The following is a 22,338-nucleotide window of genomic DNA, read 5'->3' on the forward strand; positions in this document are numbered from 1 at the left end:
GTGAGGAAAATTGAATATGCTAAAATTGTGTAATGAGTTGAATGATGGTCCAAGAAAAGGCTTACCTAATCATAAGTTTGAAGCTTGTAAATATCACCTTACCTGAGGGGAAAATAAGTATTTCTGGATCTAGTTAAGTATCTTCAACGTAAATCATTCTGAATTACTGTGCTAGCCTAAAGTGGCAATTTCTGGTTGTGTCATATGTGGCTTTGCTGAAGCAGACTAATGTGATGTTCTGCTAAGGTTAACTCATGAGAGGACATATGATGTTTGGAGAATGTATTATTAGAACCCAACAGATATTGACTATGTGCTTGCATAACTAACCTTGAAACTCTTGGGTCTTGACTCTTCATTGATCTTTACTTCCTTGAGAGAGACACATCAGAGAACCTCTCCTAGCATTCAAGCTGGTTCTTCTGGTCCTTCCTACAACTGGTGCTGATTAGGCAGAAGCCTGGCTGCTTCTGCTGTATCATACCACAGATGCTGATTTATGTTTGCTGACACTTTTTGAACTGGACTCTTTGTGTCTTGATGACAGAGATTTGAATTGCCCCCAAAGAACTACTCTTAAACAGGTCCCCATCCCCTTGTTCTATTGACCATCTTTTCTGCCTACCATTGGACAGAGGGCTAGAAGAGGGAGGGGTGAGGCATTGAGAACCCTTATTAAACTAGGTTTTGACAAATCAAAGGTTACACTACCCCTATATACAATGATGTATCCTTCCACATGACAAAGAAGCCATGTAGAAGGAGAGGCCATATATGCAGAGAGAGATGATAGAATGATGAAACCATAGCTCATAGACATCAAGGTACAAGTGGAGCCAGAATGAAAAATACAAGAAGACAAATATAGCCTGGAATCTCTAAAAGGAGCCATGTGCATAAACACATTTATTCATATGCTTGACCCCAAAAGTTGTAAAACATGAATTTTGACTACAATGAGGCACCTAGTTGTAGAAAAATATTAGAGTCACTATCATTAAAATTTGGAGTGATAGTTGACATTAGAAAAATTATTCCCCACTCACATAAGCAGTCAGTATTAAAGAATGTCTTCCTTTTTAGTGAAGAACATATTAAGATGTCCTTGAATAGTAAGAGGCTTGGAAAGCCATCTTTAGGAGGAAAATGACCTACTATTAATTGGCCAGTACAGTCAAGAAGGGCATGACCAAGTAGATGATGAGCTCAGTGATTCAGTTTTACCTTTATTCTGCTGTTCTGTGCTTTTCTGAACTTGTTATGCATCATTTATATCCCATTCTTTGTACAAGTTTATTCTTGAGAGAGTAGTGCTTTGGGGATTGAATAATAGGTCTCTGTCCTGGACCAGTGAAAGGCAAGAAAAAAGAAAACACACTGAAGAGAACACAAGACATGGAGAAGAGAGGAAGAATTCAGCAGCAGGATGGAAAAAAGTAAGAAGAATTGAGCTAGATAAGCTAAACTCTGGGGATAATTACAGAGGGATCAGACAGATTTGATCAGGCATCATGACAGTTGTGGAAGAATAACTCCAAAGACTTCTAGAATTAACCACATCCATAATCATTCTTGTTGAAATTGTCTATAAAGGGCTACTGTTTTATTTTTTTCCATCCTTTTTTCTCCCATGACCTAATACACGTGTATCTTACTATCTTGTAAATTGGAATAGATAAGGCAAACTAAGTTAACACTAAAGGCTTTTTACTACATCCAGCACAGTGACGATACTGTGAGAAAAGTATTAAAATGGAGCTTATAAACAGTCAGTAGGAGTTTGGGAATATTTTATCATTCTTTTCAAGCATAAGGGCCAAAGTTCTGATCCAAGACCCCAAGTCACCAGCAAGACATTTTAGAAAATGAAGATGATTCCTGGGACTTGATGGCAGACAGCCTCAGTGGAAAAAATTAGCTTCATGTTCAGTAAGAGACTCTGCCTGAAAAGAATAAGGCAAGGTGATAGAAAAAGGACACACCAGTCTTCTTTGGGCCTACAGTGCACACATAGCCTCTCTTTTTCACACATACACAGAGAGAGAGAGAGAGAGAGAGAGAGAGAGAGAGAGAGAGAGAGAGAGAAGAGAAAGAAAAGAAATAACCAAGTATATAAGCTGTATGACTCAAAGTTAGACAGAACTTATATAGAATCATGTCAAGTTTCTGACTTTTAATGAGAAGTCTAGAATATTTAAATTTTAATTCAAATAATGATTTTCAGAGGACATAACAGTTTGGAGCCAATGAGGATTTACTTCATGGCTAACAAATGTATTGATTCTTTCATAATATTTCACTTTTGTTACAAAAATCATTTTATTAAAAGTAATTCTATGACCTGAAAGAGTTCACTTATTTCCTTAAGAGAATATTCACTTGGGGCACATCTTCCATATTACAAGTCCCTGGCACAGGGAAAGTGCATTTGGGGACTGCTATTTTGAATAAATTATTAGACTTTTCTGAATCCAACATCAATTTGAATATTTATAGGAATTAATATAATCTGAAGGAAAACTACATAATGCTATGCAATTTAAAATGAATCTTTGGAAAACATATAGTCATGCGTTTTAGTTGGAGAGAAAGGCAGTTTTTCCAGAAGATGAAATGTGGAGGTGATGGATATGTAATAGTGTTTTCATACACTTGCCAATTTAATGTATTAGCATAAATATTTAATACATCAATCTTTTCAAGAATAACGTGTTCAGCATTTCTATGTGTCTTTTCTTTTTCATTAGATTGGCCTATTTCTAAGATCTCCAGGGAAAATGTTCTTATTTGGTGGGCATTTCCACAGCAGTGATTAGACCTCCTTATTGCAAGACTAAATGTAAATGTAACTTTTACTTAGTCTGTATACACATATATGTATATTGTGATTTATATTATTAAAATCTGCTTTACTTGATTTGACAGTGTATGAAAGACGGAAAAGCATCATTTAAATCAAATGTCAAGGATGAAGCAAATGTGTTAGTATAAACCTATAACAGTCAAAGAATGAATGTTTTGCTTAAGAGTAACACTGCGATGTTGTGAAAGATTGAGATATTTTCATAATACACAAGACCTTTCATCATGCAATTTAATTTGGCTGTATTCAAATCATTGTTATTTTAGGTTTTGTAAAATAAACACAATTCATTGTATTTTCTCAAGTCTCATTGAAATTTGATTGCATTTCCAATACTATTAATATATATATTATAATAATATATATATATACACCCCTGATTATTATATACACAGTTCTTTAAATGTCAACTTGACTCATTGCTTCTTTAAATGTACTCTTTGAGATGATGCTATTCCTATACATGCTGACTGCATGGTTAAGCAACTCACATATAACTACTTCTTTCTTCCCTCCCTCTTCATGCATCCTCTATTAGGCACATAATTTTGAAATTATTCTAAAATTATTGATGAACCAAAATTACAGATCAGGTACAAACTACTGTAAACCTGCCAGCTCTTCCAACAAAGACTCCCCTTTACATCTTCAACTCTTCTACAAGTCCTCAGGGTCTACTGAGATGTTATGGCGTTTATCAGTACATTTTGCAGCCAGGTAATTGTAACACTTCCCAACTATGCCCAGGGAGCACACCAGAATTCAAGACCTGAGGCCCAATGTAAGTAGCAGGGAATGTGCTCTCTCCTCCAATAGGGAAATCATTTGGAGTTCAAGAACTTAGTACGAAGGCTTATATTTATTTCAGGATCCACTAGCAAAAGTTTTCATTTTGAAACTATAAAGTTTGAGGACATCATTTCAGACATAGAACACAAACTCCTCTGGGCACAAAGATTATGCCTAGTTTACCATTCCTCTGTGACTAGGAAATGAGCTGCATGAATGCTGAGAGATCAATAATTAATTGTAAAATAAGTGGATCAAAGAAGGGCAATATTTTCAAAAGTGACTATTTTATAATATGCCATCTGCAAAATTATACAAAAAAAAAAAAAAACGATCTCTCAATGAGTGGAGCAAATCAGAATCAGATAGGCTATCACATTCTACAAGATTCTGAGTATGTGGCCTTATCTGAACATATAACATAAACAACAATCTCTTTTTTATAATGTTCTGGCATTTTGTTTCTTATTGTTTACTGTAGTGTGAAATCATAAAAAAGTAGAACAACTATGTAATCCAATCATCCAAAAACAATTGGAATCTGAATATTGAGATGATACATGCAGCCACTGTTATTCACAATATCCAAAAATCATTGCTTGCCATTCTTTGTGTAGGGTTGAGACCTACTAGTCACATTTTCGTGTGTATGTTGTGCAGTTCATGTTTAGACATATTAATGAGACTTTATGGGTATATCTTTTGACTTTGCTAGGGAATCCTTACAGTGGAATAGTCTTCTGCACGGAAGGGCACATGAGCTGGTCATCTAATACCAAATGGTCAGACCTAAAAACATGCAAGTAACATGCAAGTAACATACAAACTGAGCAAGTTATATTTAGGAACATATATGTGTACACACACACATGTGTATATAAGAACAGTTAATGAAAAATGAGGCTATAAATTTAAAAGAGAGCAAAGAAGATCATACAGAAAGCATTGGAAAGTAGAACAAAAAGTAAAATGGTGTAATTATTGTATACTCTCAAAAATACAAAAAAATAATTTTTTATTAAATTCATTTATTTATTCACTTTAAATCACAATATCTGCCCTCCCTTTCCTCCAAGTACTCCCTTATGCAGATGCTTCCTCCCTTCTACCCTCCTCCTATCCTTTGTGAAGTCGAAGGTCCCATCTGGCTGTTAGACCCCACACATCCACTGCCACACCCCACTCCCACCCACCCCACTGTACATCAAGTTGTTGAAGAACTAGGCACATTTTCTTCCACTGAGGTGAGATAAGGTATTTTGGGAATGGGATCCACAAGCAGGTGGGCAGGCAACAGACCCAGGGTTGTCAGGGGATCCACATGAAGACCAAACTGCACATCTGCTACCTCCGCACAGGGAGCCTAGGTCCAGGCCGTGCTCACTCTTTGGTTGGTGATTCAGTCTCTGGGAACCCCTAAGGGTCCAGGTTAGTTGACTTTTTTGGTCTTCCTGTGGAGTTCCTATTCCCTTTAGGCCCCTCAGTCCTTCTCCCAACTCTTCCATAAGACTCCTTTTGCTCCATCAAATTTTTAGCTATAGCTATTTCCATCTCTTTCTATTGACTGCTGGGTGGAGCCTCTCAGAGTAAAGGTTCCTGTCAGCAAGCATAACAATATATCATTAATAGTGTCAAGGATTGGTTCTTGCCCATGAGATGAGAAGGGTACAATCATTGGTTGACCATAACCCCACTCTCTGCTTTGTCATTTTCCCCAGACTTCTTGTAGGCAGGACACATTTTGGGTTCAAGATTTTCTGGGTGAGCTACTGCCCTTATGCCTCCACTGAGAGTACTCACTGGATAGAGGAAATGGCCACTTCTGGTTCTATATCCCCCACTGTTCAGAGTCTAGCTAGAATCCCATATACCCATGGCAACTCCACCCATCCCAGGTCTCTGGCATGTTCTGAAGTTTGCTCCCCTGATCCTTACCCACAACTCCTTTCCCTTCTCTCTCCCCTGCTCTCCCTATACCTGATTACTCCCCTACCTCTGCTCCCCTCCCTGCCCCCTTTTCTACCCATTTCCCTTTTCCCATCATCCTCTGATATCTATTTTTCCCCTTCTGATCGAGATTCAACCATCCTTCCTTGGGCTCTTCTTTGGCTTCTTTGGATCTGTTGATTATAATGTGGTTATTCTGTACTTTATGGCTAATGTCCACTTACAAGTGATTACATACCATGCAAGTACTTTGGGTCTGTGATACCTCACTTGGGATGATATTTTCTAGTTCCATCCATTTGCCTGCAAAATTCATAATGTCCATGTATTTAATGGCTAAGTAGTATTCCATTGTATGAATGAGTCACATTTTCTTTATCTATTCTTCAGTTGAAGACTTCAGTTGAATGACATCTGGGTTGTTGCCAGTCTCTGGCTATTAAAAATAAGGCTTCTATGAATATATTTAAGAAATTGTCCTTGTGGAATAGTGTAGCATCTTTTGGGTATATGCCCAGGACTAGCATAACTGGGTCTTGAGGTACAACTACTACCAATTTTTTGAGAAATTAACCAATTGATTTACAGAGTGGTTATACAAGTTTGCACTCCCACCAGCAATGAAGGAGTATTCTCCTTACCCCACAACTTCCCCAACATATGATGTCCCTCAAGTTTTTGACATTAGCCATTCTGTTGGGTATAAGGTAGAATCTCACAAAGGTTTTGATTTGCATTTTCATGATGACTAAAGACAGTGAACATTTCTTTAGGTGCTTCTTGGCCATTCAATATTCCTCTGTTGTTAGCTTTGGACCCCATTTTTATTTGGGTCATTTGGTTTTTGGATTTCTCGCTTCTTGAGTTCTTTATATATTTTGGATATTAGCTCTGTATCATAAGTAGGGTTGGTAAACATCTTTTGCCAATATGTACGCTGCCATTTTGTCCTATTGACAGTGTTCTTTGTCTCACAGAAGATTTTCAGTTTCATGACGTCCCATTTATCAATTGTTAATCTTAGGCTCTGAGCCATTGGTGTCTGTTCAGGAGGTTGTCTACTATACTGACAACTTCAATTCTAGTCCCTACTTTCTGCTCTATTAGATTTATGTTGAGTTCTTTTATCCACTTGAGTTTTGTACAGTACAAAAATTGGGGATCTATTTTCGTTCTACATGCACACAACTAGTAAGACCAGCACCATTTGTTGAAGGTGATCTCCCTTTTTGAATGTAAGGTGTTTAGTTTACAGTTTGCATTGCTGAAAAGAGACACTATGACCAAAGCAACTCTTATTATAAAGACATTTAATTGGGGCTGGCTTACAGTTTCAGAGGTTCACTCCATAATCATCAAAGCAGGAACATGGCAGTATCCAGGCAGGCATGGTGCTGAAGGAGCTGATAATTCTACATCTTCATCTGAAGACCCTTAGGAAAAGACTGGCTCCCATATGGTTAGGAGAAGTGCCTTGTTGTCCACCCCAACCATGACACACTTCCTTCAGCATGGTCGCAACTACTCCAACAACACAACATGTCCAAATAGTGCCACTCCATGGGCCAAGCATATTCAAACTACCACATAGAGTTCTTGCTTCTTTGTCACAAATCAAATGTCCATAGATATGTGGGTTTATTTCTGGGTCTTTCATTCAATTCCATAGATCAACCTGTTAGTTACTATACCAAACCATGTTTATTACTCTTGCTTTTGTACAACTTGAAGTCAGAAATCTTTAACTGTTCAGGATTGTTTTAGTTGTCCTGGTTTTTTTGTTTGTTTGTTTTGTTTTTCTATAGAAAGCTGAGAATTGTTCTTTCAGGATCTGTAAAGAATTGTTTTAGAATGTTAATGGGGATTACATTGGGTCTGTAAATTGCTTTTGGTAAGATGTCTATTTTCACTTTGTTAATCCTAACGATCCATGAGCAGCAGAGCTCTTTATATCTTCTAATATCTTCCGCAATTTCTTTCTCAGAGGCTTGAATTTCTTGTCATGTAAGTGTTTCATTCACTTGGTAGAGTTACACCAACATAGTTTATATTATTTGTGACTATTGTGGAAGATTTTGTTTCTCAAACTTCTTCCTCAGCCCATTCATCACTTGTATACAAGAGTGCTACTGACTTATCGAGTTAATTTTGTATGCAGCCACTTTGCTGAAGGTGTTTATCAGCTGTAGTTCTCTGGGTCACTTATGTATACTATCAGACTTCCATGAAGAGCAAAACTTTGACTTCTTCCTTTCTATTTTGTTTCTCCTTGATCTCCTTTAATTGTCTTGTTTCTCTAGCTAGAATGTCATGTACTATATTGAAAAGATAGGGAGAGAGTGGATAGCCTTATCTTGTCCCTTAATTTAGTAGAATTGCTTTAAGTTTCTCTCCATTTAATATTGGCTATTGGCTTGCTGCATATTTCCCTTTATTGTGTTTAGATCTTGACCTTGTATTACTGATATCTACAAGACTTTTTTCATGAAAAGGTGTTGGATTTTGTCAAAATGCTTTGTTTTAGCATCTAGTGAGATGATCACATTTTTCCTTAACTTTGTTTATATGGTGGATTATGTTGAAGGATTTTGATATATTGAACAACCCGGGCATCCCTGGAATGAAGCCTACTTGATTATGGTTGAATAATGTCTTTAATTTATTCTGGGATTCAATGTGCTAGTATTTTATTGAGTATTTTTGCATCAGTGTTCATAAGGGAAATTCTTCTGAAATTCTCTTTCCTTTTGAGTCTTTGTGTAGTTTACGTATCAGTGTGACTGTGGACTCAGGATTAGTTTGACAATTTTCTTTCTGTTTCTATTTTGTGGAATAATTTAAGGAATATTTTCATAAGCTCTTTTTTTGAAAATCTGGCAGAATTCTGTGCTAAGTCCATATGAATATTTGGGGGGCAGGCATTTAATGACTGTTTCTATTTACTTAGGAGCTATATGACTATTCAGATGGTTTACCTGATCTTGATTTAGCTTTGGTAATAGGTATCTATCTAGAAAATCATCCATAATATTTAGGTTATTTATTTAGATTTAGATTTTCCAACTTTGTGATCTATAGGACTTTGAAGTAAGAAATAATTCCTCTTTGAATTTCTTGTGTCTTCTGTTGTGTCTCCCATTTCATTTCTGATTTTGTTAATTTTGGTGCTGTCTCTCTGCTTTTTAGTTAGTTTAGCTAAGGTTTTGTCTGTCTTGTTGATTTTCTCAAAGAACCAGCTCTTAGTTTCGTTGATTCTTTGAATTGTTCTCTTCATTTCTAACTAATTGATTTCAGCCCTGAGTTTGATTATTTCCTACCATAAACTCCTCCTGAGTATGTTTTTTTCTCTCTAGGGCCTTTAGAACTTCAAATTTCTTAGTGTGAGAAATCTCTAACTTCTTTACAAGGATATTTAGTGCTATGAACTTTCTGCTTAGCTCTGCTTTCATAGTGTCCCATAATTTTTATATGCAATGTCTTTATTTTGATTAAATTCTATAAAGTCTTTAATTGCTTTCTTTGTTTCTTCTCTGACTTGGTGATCATTGGGTAGAGAGTTGTTCAGTTTCCATGAGTATGGGGGCTTCCTTGTGTTTCTTTTGTTGAAGTACAGCTTTAATCCAGGGTGATCTGATAAGATGCTTGGGGTTATTTCAGTCTTCTTGTATCTGCTGATGGTTGCTTTGTGACAATTCTATGTTCATTTTTGGAAAAGGTCTTGTGAGGTGCTGAGAAGAAGAGTTAGTTATCTATCTGTGTTTGAGTGAAATTTCTATAGATATCTGTTATGTCCATTTGAATCATTACCTCTATTAGTTTTGTTACTTCTCTAGTTTCTGTCTCTATAACCTTTCCATTGAAGAGAGTGGAATGTTGAAGTCTTACTATTAATGTGTGAGGTTCAATGTGTGATTTAAGTTTTAGTAATGATTTTCTTAGGATTGGGGATGACCTTGAGTTCAGGACATAGATGAACAGAACTGAGATGTCCTATTGGTGGATTTTTCCTTAGAGTATGCAGTGTCCTTCCCTATCTCTTTTTATTACTTTTAGCTGAAAGTATATTTTATTAGCTTTTAGAGTTGCTATTCCAGGTTGTTTCTTAGGATCCATTTGCTTGAAAAACCTTTTTTCAGCCCTTTATCATGAGATGTCTATCTTTTTTGCTAAGATGTGTTTCTTGTGTCAGCCCTAAAGACATACAAGTAATGTTATATAGACCGAGAAAATTGTATTTAAGAACATTTCTCTATATACACATACACACATATGTATATAAGAAAAAATAATAAAAATGAGGCTATGAATTTGAAAGAGAGAAAAGAAGGTCAGAAAGGAAGGATTGAATAGAGTTAAGAAAACCACTATACAAACAAACTAAAAGAAAAAAAATCACATGATCATCTCATTAGATGCTGAGAAAGCATTTGACAAAATTCAACACTCTTTTATGATAAAAGTTTTGGAAAGATCGGGAACCAAAGACCCATACTTAAACACAGTCAAAGCAATATACAGCAAACCAGTAGCTAACATCAAACTAAATGGAGAGAAACTTGAAGCAATCCCATTAAGATCGGGGACTAGATAAGGCTGTCTATTGTCTTCCTACCTATTCAATGTAGAACTTGGAGTCCTAGCAGAACTTGGCAGAGTCCAGAGCAATTAGACAACAAAAGGAAGTCAAAGGGATACAAATTGGAAAAGAAGAAGTCAAAATGTCACTATTTGCAGATGATATGACAATATACTTAAGTGACCCCAAATATTCTACCAGAGAACTCCTACAACTGATAAACAACTTCAGAAAAATGCCTAGATATAAAATTAACTCGAACATATCGAAACATAGTATTTCTCTGCTCAAAGGAGAAACAGGCTGAGAAAGAAATTAGGGAAACAGAATTCTTCACAATAGTCACAAAAATTATAAAATACCTTGGTGTTACTGTAACCAGTAAAAGGACAGATTTGTATGACAAGAAATTCAAGTCTCTAAAGAAAGAAATTGAAGAAAATCTCAGAAGATGGAAAGATCTCGCAGCTCATGGATTGGAATATAATATATGGTAAAATATAGTAAAAATGGCCATCTTGCTGAAAGCAATCTACAGATTCAGTACAATCCCCATCAAATTCCAACTCATTTCTTCATAGAGTTACAAAGAGAAATTCATGTGGAATAACAAAAAAACAAGGATAGCAAAAAGTATTCTCAACAATAGAAGAACTTCTGGGAGAGTCACCATCCCTGACCTCAAGATGTACTACAGAGCAATAGTGATAAAATCTTCATGATATTGGTACAGAGACAGGCAGGAAGATCATTGGAATAGAATTGAAGACCCAGAAATGAGTCGACATACCTATGGTCACTTGATCTTTGACAAAGGTGTCAAAAGCATCCAGTGGAAAAAAAGCATTATCAACAAATGGTGCTGATTCAATTGCAGGTTAGCATGTAGAAGAAGGCAAATTGATCCTCTCATATCTTCTTTTTCAGAGCTCAAGTCCAAGTGGACCAAGGACCTCCACATAAAAACAGACACATTGAAACTAAAAGAAGAGAAAGTGGGGGGAAGAGTGTTGAATACATGGATATGGGGGAAAGTTTCTGAACAGAATACTATAAGATCTAAGAATGCTCTAAGATCAAAAACTGACAAGTGGTACCTCATAAAATGGTAAACCTTCTGTAAGGGAAAGGACACTGTCATTAGGACAAAATAGAAACAAACAGACTGTGAAAAGGTCTCTTTACCAATCCTGCATATGATAGAGGGCTAATATCCAATATATACAAATAACTCAAGAAATTAGACTCCAGAGAATCAAATAATCCTATTAAAAATGGTCTATAGACTGAGGAAACTTTAATAGTCAAGAAGCAACTAAAGAACTGTTCAGTATCCTTAGTAACTGAGGAAATGCAAATCAAAAAAACCCTGAGAGTCTACCTCACACCAGTCAGAATGGCTAAAATAAAAACTCAGATGACAGCAGGTGCTGGTGAGGATGTGGAGAAAGAGGAACACTCCTCCATTTTTGGTGGGATTGCAAGCTTGTACAACCACTCTGGAAATCAGTCTGGTGGTTCCTCAGAAAATTGGACATAGTACTACTGGAGGATCCCGCAATACCTCTCCTGGGCATATATCCAGAAGATGTCCCAACCAGTAAGAAGGACACATGCTCCACTATGTTAATAGCAGCCTTATTTATAATAGCCAGAAGCTGGAAAGAACCCAGATGTACTTCAACAGAGGAAAGTATACAGAAATTGTGGTACATTTACACAATGGAGTACTACTCAGCTATTAAAAACAATGAATTTATAAAATTCTTAGGCAAATGGATGGAATTAGAAAGTATCATCCTGAGTGAGGTAACCCAGTCACAAAAGAATATACTTGGTATGCACTCACTGATAAGTGGATATTAGCCCAAAAGCTCAGATACAATTCACAGACCACATGAAGCTCAAGAGGAAGGAATATCTAATTGTGGATACTTTGGTCTTTCTTAGAAGTAACAAAATACTCACAGTAGCAAATACGGAGACCAAGTGTGAAGCAGAGACTGAAGAAAAGGTCATCCAGAGACTGCCCCCCCCCCCCCCCCGGGGATCCATCCCATATACAGTCACCAAATGCAGACACTGTTGTGGATGCCAAAAAGTGCATGCTGACAGGAGCCTGACATAGCTGTTTCCTGAGGGGCTCTGCCAGAGCATGAAATATAGAGGCAGATGCTCATAGCCAACCATTGAACTGATCATGGTGTCTTCAATAGAGGAGTTAGAAAAAGGACTGAAGGAGCTGAAGGGGTTTGCAACACCCTAGGAAGAACCATAATATCAACCAACCAGAGCTGCCAGGGTCTAAACCACAAACCAAGGAGTAAAATGGAGGGACCCATGGCTCCAGCTGTATAAGTAGTAGAGGATGGCCTTGTCAGGAATCAATGAGAGAAGAGGCCCTTGGTCCTGTGATATCTCTATGTCCCAGTGTAGGGCCATGCGAGGGAGGGTAGGTTACACCGTCATAGAAGCAGGAAAAGGAGGGATGGGATAGGAGATTTGGGGAGGGGAATCAGAAAAGGAGATAACATTTGAAATATAAATAAATAAAATATCCAATAAAATGCAAAAATGTATAAAGACAGAAATCTTGTTATATTTCACTCCAGAATTCTGAAAAAAAAGAAGAAAAAAGAAAATAGCAAATATTAGATTATTTTATAATCTCAAAAAGTACAAGAAATAATTTTTAAGATTACATAAAACTCCCAAGTGTATAAACACTCTCTCTGACCTATCCATCCTGTGTTATGATGGCAACTGTACAGCCTACATTCTGACTTCTTTTATTGGTTCCCTTCATATCAGCCTCCATCCATTTTCAAGCTTGTTGATGTTTGCTCAAAAGAAACCTGAGGTCTACCCTCCCCTTTTCTCTTTCATCACTGTATGTGTGCAGAACCGACATGTCCTAGAATGCTGTCCTTGTGTCCTTCCCTTGACCTGCTCTTATTATAAAGGTGATATCCTACAAAATCCTAGCTTCAATTGTCTTTTAAAGAAAATGAAAGTTCCTAACATGCTTCTTCAAGCCACCCCTCACCCTTGAATTCTAAATCAATAATCAAATTATTTCCTTAACATTGGAAGACTGAGGACATCATTAACCAATTGAAAACTGAACTACTTATCTCCTCCCTATCTTCTACTGCCATAATCCTGTAACTTAGTAAATGTCACTTTGATTCTGTTTGTTTAATCAGACCAAAGTATTGGAATGCATAACATAATTCCCTTTTTTAAAATTTATAACCACAAAAACTACATTCTCAGCTACTTTCTAAACATATTGAGAATCTAGCAGTTCTATAATGATTCTCATTATCATTTTCACTGTTGAAACCCTGGTCTAAGCCACTATCATGATCCATTTCAACTACGTGGGCTTGTTCTTCTGGTTTGTGTCAATGTAATCTTATACTGAAGCCATGGTTGTTCAATGACAATCAAAGTGGGTTATAACATTTGTACTAAAAACTTCCCCTTGTTATCTAGTTTCCTGAGAGATCAAACCAAAGTACTTTCCAAAACCTGAAAGATGTATCCTGATGTTTCAAGGCACTCCTTACTTTTCATTTTTGGGCACATGATATGCTTGTTATGCTTTGCAAGACATCTGGTTCTCCCTGTTATTTCACGTTTGTGTTCTCTTTTTCTTTCCTATAAACATAGATTAACTTTGAAAATTACCTTTTTGTCTCTACTTTTCTGTTAACTTTTCATAGAGGCATCTTGATACTAATTAATTTTTTAATATAAATAGTTCATAATATTAGTAAAGACTGACATCCATATGTGATAGTAATCTTGTGCCTACATCTACCATTAGCATATATGGGAAATGAGACAAACATAACCTTAGAGCATAACTGAAATCTAGTAGTTTCTAAATAGAACAGGAATCTCCAAGTACCCGTGAAAGACAAATACTAAAACTAAGAGTCACTGAATGCTATTCCCTTGCCTGTGTTCTATATTCGTTGTGTGTATTAATTCACTTTAGCATCAAAATAGCCTTTGGGAACAGGTAATATTATCACATTTTACAGATAAGACACTAAGGCAAAAAGGTTAAGTAACTTTCCCCAAATCCCAGAGGCAATAAGATCTCTGATACAAATCTGAATCAGGACTCTGAATGCTCCTGATTCTTAACCACTATTAACACTGCAATCTTCTTGTTCTTTGCAAAGTGAATTATGAGGTCTTAAAATCATAAAATTATAACAATGAGTATATATGAAAGTGGTACAGGCACAGAGACGTCATGATGTATGTCTCCTGATATACACCTCTGTGTTATAAGCCCCTCCATTCAGTTTGTAAATATGATGAGTTAGTCATTTCTATGATTAGATTATACTGCTTGAATGAGTTGACCTTACAAGCAAAAATTATCTTCAGTGGAACTGACCTAATTAAGAGAATCTTCTTCTTGGAGAAAGGAATTAAAAGTTAAGAATGGGTATTGAATGAGCAGCAAGTCCAATTTCTGTATGTCAGGCGAGAGGCTCGCCAGAATCACTGCCTTAGACATGAGAATGACCCTCTGGGAACACATTTATCAAGAACTGAACTTTGTCTCCAGCCAGGGTTCTCTTGGATGATCACCCTGAGCTTCATATTAAAACTTAGCTAGCCTAACACCTAGACAAAACATCTAGTTACTTGGCACCTAGATCAATGACAAGCACAACAGATAGAACATTAATTGTCGTTTTCAGAAGCCACTATAATTGTAGTAATTTACTACTTAGTGATAGAAAACTAGTACAGCAACTATCTCAGCTATATCAATAAATATAATTCAGTTAAATTAGGGATAAATCTTATTTGGTTTGTGATTGCTGAAATAAAATCTTGCTAGAAGAGATAAATCTAAAACAAAGTGCTAGAAAGGTATTTTTTAAAGTATATAAGAATAAATAATTTGCCAAAGAAAAGTGAAAACATTAACATTAATGAAGTAAATGGGAAATTTGTAATTTTAACAGAAATTGTTTATATCCAAGATAGAATTAAAGTCTGCAGTATGTGTCAAGTTTATGAGGTAAGGAATATCCAATAGCTCTGGAAAATCACTATATTAGAGGACACATGTGAATGTCTTAGCAGAAGAGACTTAACTACTTGTCTTAAGTGGGGTCTCTATTGCTGCAATGAAAGACCATGACAAAAAAAGCAAGTTGGCTTTATGGAGCTTACGTTTTTCATATCACTGTCCATCATCAAAGGAAATCAGGACAGGAACTCCAACAGGGCAGGAACCTGGAGGCAGGGGCTGATGCAGAGGCCATGGAGCTGTGCTCTCTATTTTCTTGTTTCTCATGGCCTGCTCAGCCTCCTTTCTTATAGAATCTAGAACCACAAGCCTAGAGGTGTCTCCACCTACAATAGGCTGGACCTTCTCCTGTCAGTAACTAATCAAAAAAAAAAAAAAAAATCCTCTATGGGTTTGCTTGCCTACAGTCCTGTCTTACAGATGCATTTTCTTAATTGACAATTCGTCTCCTCAAATGACTCCAGCTTGTGCCAAATTGAACAAAGAGGAGAGGAAAGATAAAACCAACATTCCTGTTTCTCCTGCGACATGTTCCTCATCCTTGAACATGCTGTCAGCACTCAAGTCTTGGTCAGGGTTTACACCATTGCAACCCAATTTCATTAATTTTAATAATTCAGATAACAAATTGTGGATTACATTATTTCATTCTCCCTTTTTCCCAAACTCCCACTCCTAGTTCTGATTCTCTGAAAGACTCTGATTAATAAAAACAACAACACACATTCACTTTTTTGACATAAATGTCTGAGTGCTTTATAAAAAATAAATTATGTTGAGCATCAAAGATTCAACCAGACACTTTGGAGATTAATTTTTAAAATGTTCATATTTATGATATGTCAAATTTGCATTGTAAACTATTTAAAGTATTGATGAAGGAATTTTGAATCCCAACATAAATACAAATGGTGAGATGCATTATTTTCATAATTTATTAAGAAAAAGCTTGAAGATGTTATCAAAGTTTGAAGGGATTCAAACTTGGGCTTTTCGGAAGCCTAATAATCTCTTTATTATTTATGAACTAAGGCCTAATTTTATCAGCTAGATAATGTGACTACATCCTCAACACTGTTGGGAATAAATGTAAAGCTTTTAAACATTGACTATCTTACTATGTGGGCAGTAACCTCGTTTCTTCTCCTACAGGTAGCATGGTGCCTGGTATATATAGTACCAGCCAGAAAACTTATTAATTCAATTTAAAATAATCAAGATACTATCCATAGAAGATGTTTTCATTAGGATGACAAAGAGAGGCCAGATATCTACCTAATATCTGAAAACATAAGCATCGATATTACTAAACGTCCATGACTTTTCAGTAGCTGAGATGTAGGTTGGTGATAGAGCCCTTGCCTTGCAAGTTAGAACCTCTAGATTCAATATTAAGCACCAAGAAACAAGACTGATTATATTTCTAATAGTTTATCACTAGTCCAGAAATATTTAAATATTATATTGAAGAGAATCTTTAAACTTTACATATATTATCCATGTATTTGTCATCAAGTAATAATATGCGATCTTCAATAAAAGAGTAATACTTCCAGATATACGAAGCTGAGCCTATAAAATGGTACATGAATATACTTTATGAAATTAGCACTCATTGTTAGGATGGTAGAAGTTTAAATCCATAGTTTTCTTTGAGCCTAATATAGAGTCAATATGATCACTAAGCATGTGCTATTTTTAACAATGAGATTAGAGTTTTCCTATGATGAATGTCATGTGCCAGGAAACTTCTAATAAAAATGAACAAAGAAAGCCATTACAAATTTATCGGAAATACAAACAACGCCAGACTGAGGTGGCAGTGGATCCTTAAACTCACAGGCTGGCATGGTTTTCTGATTTTATCTCTCAAATTAAAAATAAAGATGAGGGAAATGAATAGTTATGAACGAATTAATAAAGACTGTAACAATTCACCTGAGCAATAACAGCCCTTCCCAGTATACTTCTGTCCTCTGGTCATAACTACCATCTACAGCTTATTGCCTCTATAAATAATGGTTCTCGTTAGACCGTTCCATCTAAACAATAACCTCTAGGAAATGATTCACAGATTATATTTTTGATTCATCATGACAGATCTATGCCCTATGTCTATTTTTAACTCTCACAGGGGAAACTCCTAAATTGTTCTGGTTGGATGGTCTCTGGGCAAAAAGGAAGAACTAATCCAGTGTATATAACTGTGGCTTAAAACAACACAGGACAAGAAGGACCCTGCAGCTCTTCCTATGTAAATATACCCATTTAAATAAAGTATAACTATCCTTTGAAAGCTTCCAATGTAAGACTACAACTGGGTGAGAAAAGTGGAGCCAAATATTTAGGAATTTGCATCTAATTTTTAAATTAATTTGTCTAATTATGACTCAGTCTTACTAAACAGATTTGAAAGATGTTCATGTGTAATTTTATTTAATCATTTTCACTTCTATGTCTTTATTATTCTTTGTCTTTACACATTTTCCAAGAAACAACTGATGTTAGTGAAATGGAAACTTTTCAAAAGCGAATCATTAAAATGGAGCATTAGTGATGGTGAGAGTCAAGTGAGCCATTCAGTCCCAGCAAAAGGTTTATGTCCAACAATTTCACAGCTCTAATTTTTATGAGGAGATAGAAAGTATACATTAGAATATAAATCCAGTCTTGATTTTTATGCACATTGCGTTTCCTAATTATAACAATCTAATTTATAAACAATACTTGCCACAGTTCTGAAAGAGAAATTATTGTGAAACTGAATACAGCTTTAATTACACCTAGTTCTGATACAGTGAGCACTCCAACATTTCTGTCATCTTTGAAATGGTAACAGAATGGAAAAAAAGTTTTTGAAATATGAGCATGAAGGTAATGAGATCAATAAATGTCAGCTAGAAAAAGTAATCACAGCTCCTGAGACTCACTGACCTTTCAACAAATTCCAGAAATAATAGAGTAGCTTAGGGTGAAGAATTCTTTAACAATGAGAAACCGATACAATTACAGGAATAAAGGAAAGCAGAGATTGCCCTATGACATCAAAAACATTCCCTATAAAGGTAATTTTGACACAATAATTTATTCCCTTGATTTTTCTTCTAAGGTCACCACCAACATAGATCACAAATCTTTAGTCTTTATAGAGACAAAAATTCCACAGGATCCTCCTGAGTGTTGATGCCTGCTTTGTAAACCTTTGGTTTTCTTCTAATGTTTATCATATAAAAGCAATTTGATAATACAATTGGTTCATTAAAATACCTAAGCTGAAAAATATTCTTTTCTTGGCACTTGTAAAATCCTCTATCAGTATCAGACTATGATTTGAAAAGGCTCAATTTAAACAAGTATCTTAAGGAGAATTTAATTAGGTTTTTTTTTTAATTAGCAAAGTAATTCATTATGGCATTTTTATTGTTAGCTCTTTGAAAATTTCATATCTGAATATAATTGTTACTTTCTCCCCAGAGTCTCTTTTGTCTCCCTCCCACTGATTTCCCTCAACCCTACCTGGTTTGTTTTCATCACTTTTAGTTTTGTTCTGTGAACAAACACACATGCATTACAATCTAGGAACCACATATACACAGAAGCATGACGTGTTTTCCATTCAGAATGTGTTACAGCACTTAAATTAACTTCCAGATCTATCCATTTTCATACAAATTCCATTTTTCCTTTATGTCAATACAGATTTAATCAATTTATTTAACCAGGGTCACTTGTGTGATCACTGTGGACTATTGATCGGAACTTTGTGGGTTTATTAATTGATACACAACTGAAGGCAACTACTCTCCCTGAGTCTATCCATATGAAACAATGAATCAGTAGAGCCACCTTCATCTCTTTCTCTATCCTTGGTTAAATATTGGTCATTGTTATATTATATTCTTTCTTAGGGTGCAACAAACTTTATTGATGTTATTCAAGAGAGTAGGCAGGGCTCCCTAGGCCCCTCCTGTTATTATGGGGGTCTTGGATGGAAACTGTGAGGGAGATGCTCAGTGTTGGAACAGGGACTCCTCAGCAACCTAGGGCCTTTCTCTTGCTCTCAGTGCCCTTGCTGGAGTGGGTGGTCCAGGGTTTCTTTCTCCTCGAGGCCATGTAGGACATGAGGTCCACCACCCTGTTGCTCTAGCCTTATTCATTGTCGTACCAGGAAAAGAGCTTTACAATGTTGTCATTGAGAGAAATGCCAGCCCCAGCATCAAAGGAGGAAGAGTGGGAGTTGCTGTTGAAGTCGCAGGAGACAACCTGGTCCTCAGTGTAGCCCAGGATGCCCTTTAGTGGGCCCTTGGATGCCTGCATCACTACCTTCTTGATGTTATCATACTTGGCAGATTTCTCAAGGCAGCATGTCAGATCCACAATGAATACATTGTGGGTAGGAACATGGAAGGCCGTGCCAGTGAGCTTCCCCGTCAGCACTGGGATGACCATGCTGACAGCGGTGGCAGTGGATTCAGGGATGATGTTCTGGGCAGCTTTATGGCCATCACACAACAGCTTTCAAAAGGGGCCATCCACAGTCTTCTGAGTGGCAGTGATGACATCGACTGCAGTCATGAGCCCCTCCACGATGCCAAAGTTGTCGTGGATGACCTTGGCCAGCAGGGCTAAGCAATTGGTGGTATAGGATGCATTGCTGACAATCTAGAGTGTGTTGTCATATTTCTCATGGTTCACACCCATCAAAAACATGGGGGCATTGGCAGAAGGGATGAGGATGATGACCCTTTTGGCTCCATCTTTCAAGTGGGTCCTGGCCTTCTCCGTGGTGGTGAAGACACCAGTAGACTCTACAATATACTCAGTACCTAGATCACCCCATTTGATGTTAGCAGGATTTCGCTCCTGGAATATGGTGATGGGCTTCCTGTTGATGACAAGGTTCCCATTCTCAGTTTTGACTGTGCCATTGAATTTGTCATGGATGGAGTCATACTGGAACCTATAGACCATGTAGTTGAGGTCAATGAAGGGGTCACTGATGGCAACAATCTCTACTTTGCCAAAGGCAGATCAGAAGGCAGCCCTGGTAACCAGGTGCCCAATATGGCCAAATCCATTCACACCGCCCTTCACCATCTTGTCTAGTGGACGAGGCTGGCACTGAAGGATAAGATACACCTGTCTGTGGAACAGGGAGGGACAGAGAGCTATATTATATTCTTATTTGTCCCATCCCTCAGTCCTCTTCCCAAGCCTCCTACCACACCCTAAACTACATCCTTTTTTCTCCAAGTATTCCTCATTTTGTTTTTGTGTTTCGTATATTTTTTAGCCTCTTATTTTTCCCCCTTTAAGATCTTATCTTCCTGGTTTTAGTCTAGTTTCTAGTTTCATGACCCACACCCCAGAACATGTGCACGAACATACACACTAAAATTTTAGCTTCAAAAAATAGACAAAAGCATCAATTATTTTTCATTCAGAATATATTCCATCACTTACATGAAGTTCCAGATCTATCCATTATCCTACAAATTTCATAATTTTATTTTTCTTCCTCCATATGCAAAAGTCCACTGTGTTTATGAATAGCATTTTTAATATATTCATCTGAGGATAGACATCTAATCTAATCCATCTTCTGTGGCAAAACTTACAATGTTTGAGAACATACACAGAGTTGATACAGTATAGCATTAAATAATACTTCCCCACTCAGATTGTGGAGAAATCTCCATACTCATTTCCATAATGGCTCTAACAATTAATGCTCCATCATCAGTGATTGAGGGCTCTGTTTCTCTACACTGTTGTCAGCATTGCTTTTTCTTGCTTTGATGTTCTTCATTATGATTAACATCATATGGAATCTCAAGTAGTTGGAATTTGTATTTTTTTATTAATAAGGATGTCTGATACTTTTAAGAATATTTACTGATCTTCTTAACTTCTTAAGTTCTTTGTATATATTGGATATTAGTCCCCTATATGATTTAGGATTGGTAAAGATCCTTTTCCAATATGTTGGTGGCCTTTTTTTGTCTTATTGACAATGTCTTTTTTGCCTTACAGAAGCTTTGCAATTTTATGAGGTCTCATTTGTCAATTCTCAATCTTATATCACAAGCCATTGTTGTTCTGTTTAGGAATTTTTCACGTGTGCCCATATCTTCAAGGCTTTTCCACGCCTTCTCCTCAATAAGTTTCAGGGTCTCTGGTTTTATGTAGAGTTCCTTGATCCAAGTAGACTTGACCTTAGTAGAAGGAGATGAGAATGGATTGATTTGCATTCTTCTACATGATAACTGGCAGTTGTGTCAGCACCATTTGTTGACAGTGCTGTCTTTTTTCCACTGGTTTTAGCCCCCTTGTCAAAGATCAAGTGACCATAGGGGTATGGGTTCATTTCTGGGTCTTCAATTCTATTCCTTTGGTCTACTTGTCTGTTGCTATACCAGTACCATGCAGTTTTTTATCATAATTGCTCTGTAGTGCAGCTTAAGGTCAGGCATGGTGATTCCACCAGAGGTTATTTTATCATTGAGAAGACTTTTTGCTCTCCTAGTTTTTTTTTTTTTTAATTATTCCAGATGAATTTGAAAATTGCCTTTTCTAATTTGTTGAAGAATTGAGTTGGAATTTTGATGGGGATTGCATTGAATCTGTAAATTGTTTTCAGCAAAAAAAAAAAAAAAAAGCCATTTTTACTATATTGATCCTGCCAATCCATGAGCATGGAAGTTCTTTCCATCTTCTTAAATCTTCTTTGATTTCTTTCTTCAGAGACTGCAATTTCTTATCATACAGATATTTTACTTCGTTAGTTAGAGTCACACCAAGGTATTTTATATTATTTGTGACTATTTGAAGGATGTTGTTTTCCTAATTTCTTTCTCAGACTGTTTATCCTTTGTGTAGAGGAAGGCTACTGATTTGTTTGAATTAATATCCAGATACTGCACTGAAGCTGTTTATCAGGTTTAGGAGTTCTCTGGTGGAATTTTTAGGGTCACTTATATATACAATCATATCATCTGCAAAGAGTGATATTTTGACTTCTTCCTTTCCAATTTGTATCCCCTAGACCTCCCCTTGTTGTCTAATTGCTCTAGCTAGGACTTTGAGCACTATAATGAA

General features: G+C 36.5%; 1 pseudogene; it reads right to left on the bottom strand.

The window, feature by feature from the left end:
- On the bottom strand, nucleotides 19,148–20,355 carry Gm4960 (predicted gene 4960; annotated as a pseudogene).

Source organism: Mus musculus, chromosome 5, assembly GCF_000001635.26.
Source record: "Mus musculus strain C57BL/6J chromosome 5, GRCm38.p6 C57BL/6J".
NCBI classification, from domain to species: Eukaryota; Metazoa; Chordata; class Mammalia; order Rodentia; family Muridae; genus Mus; species Mus musculus.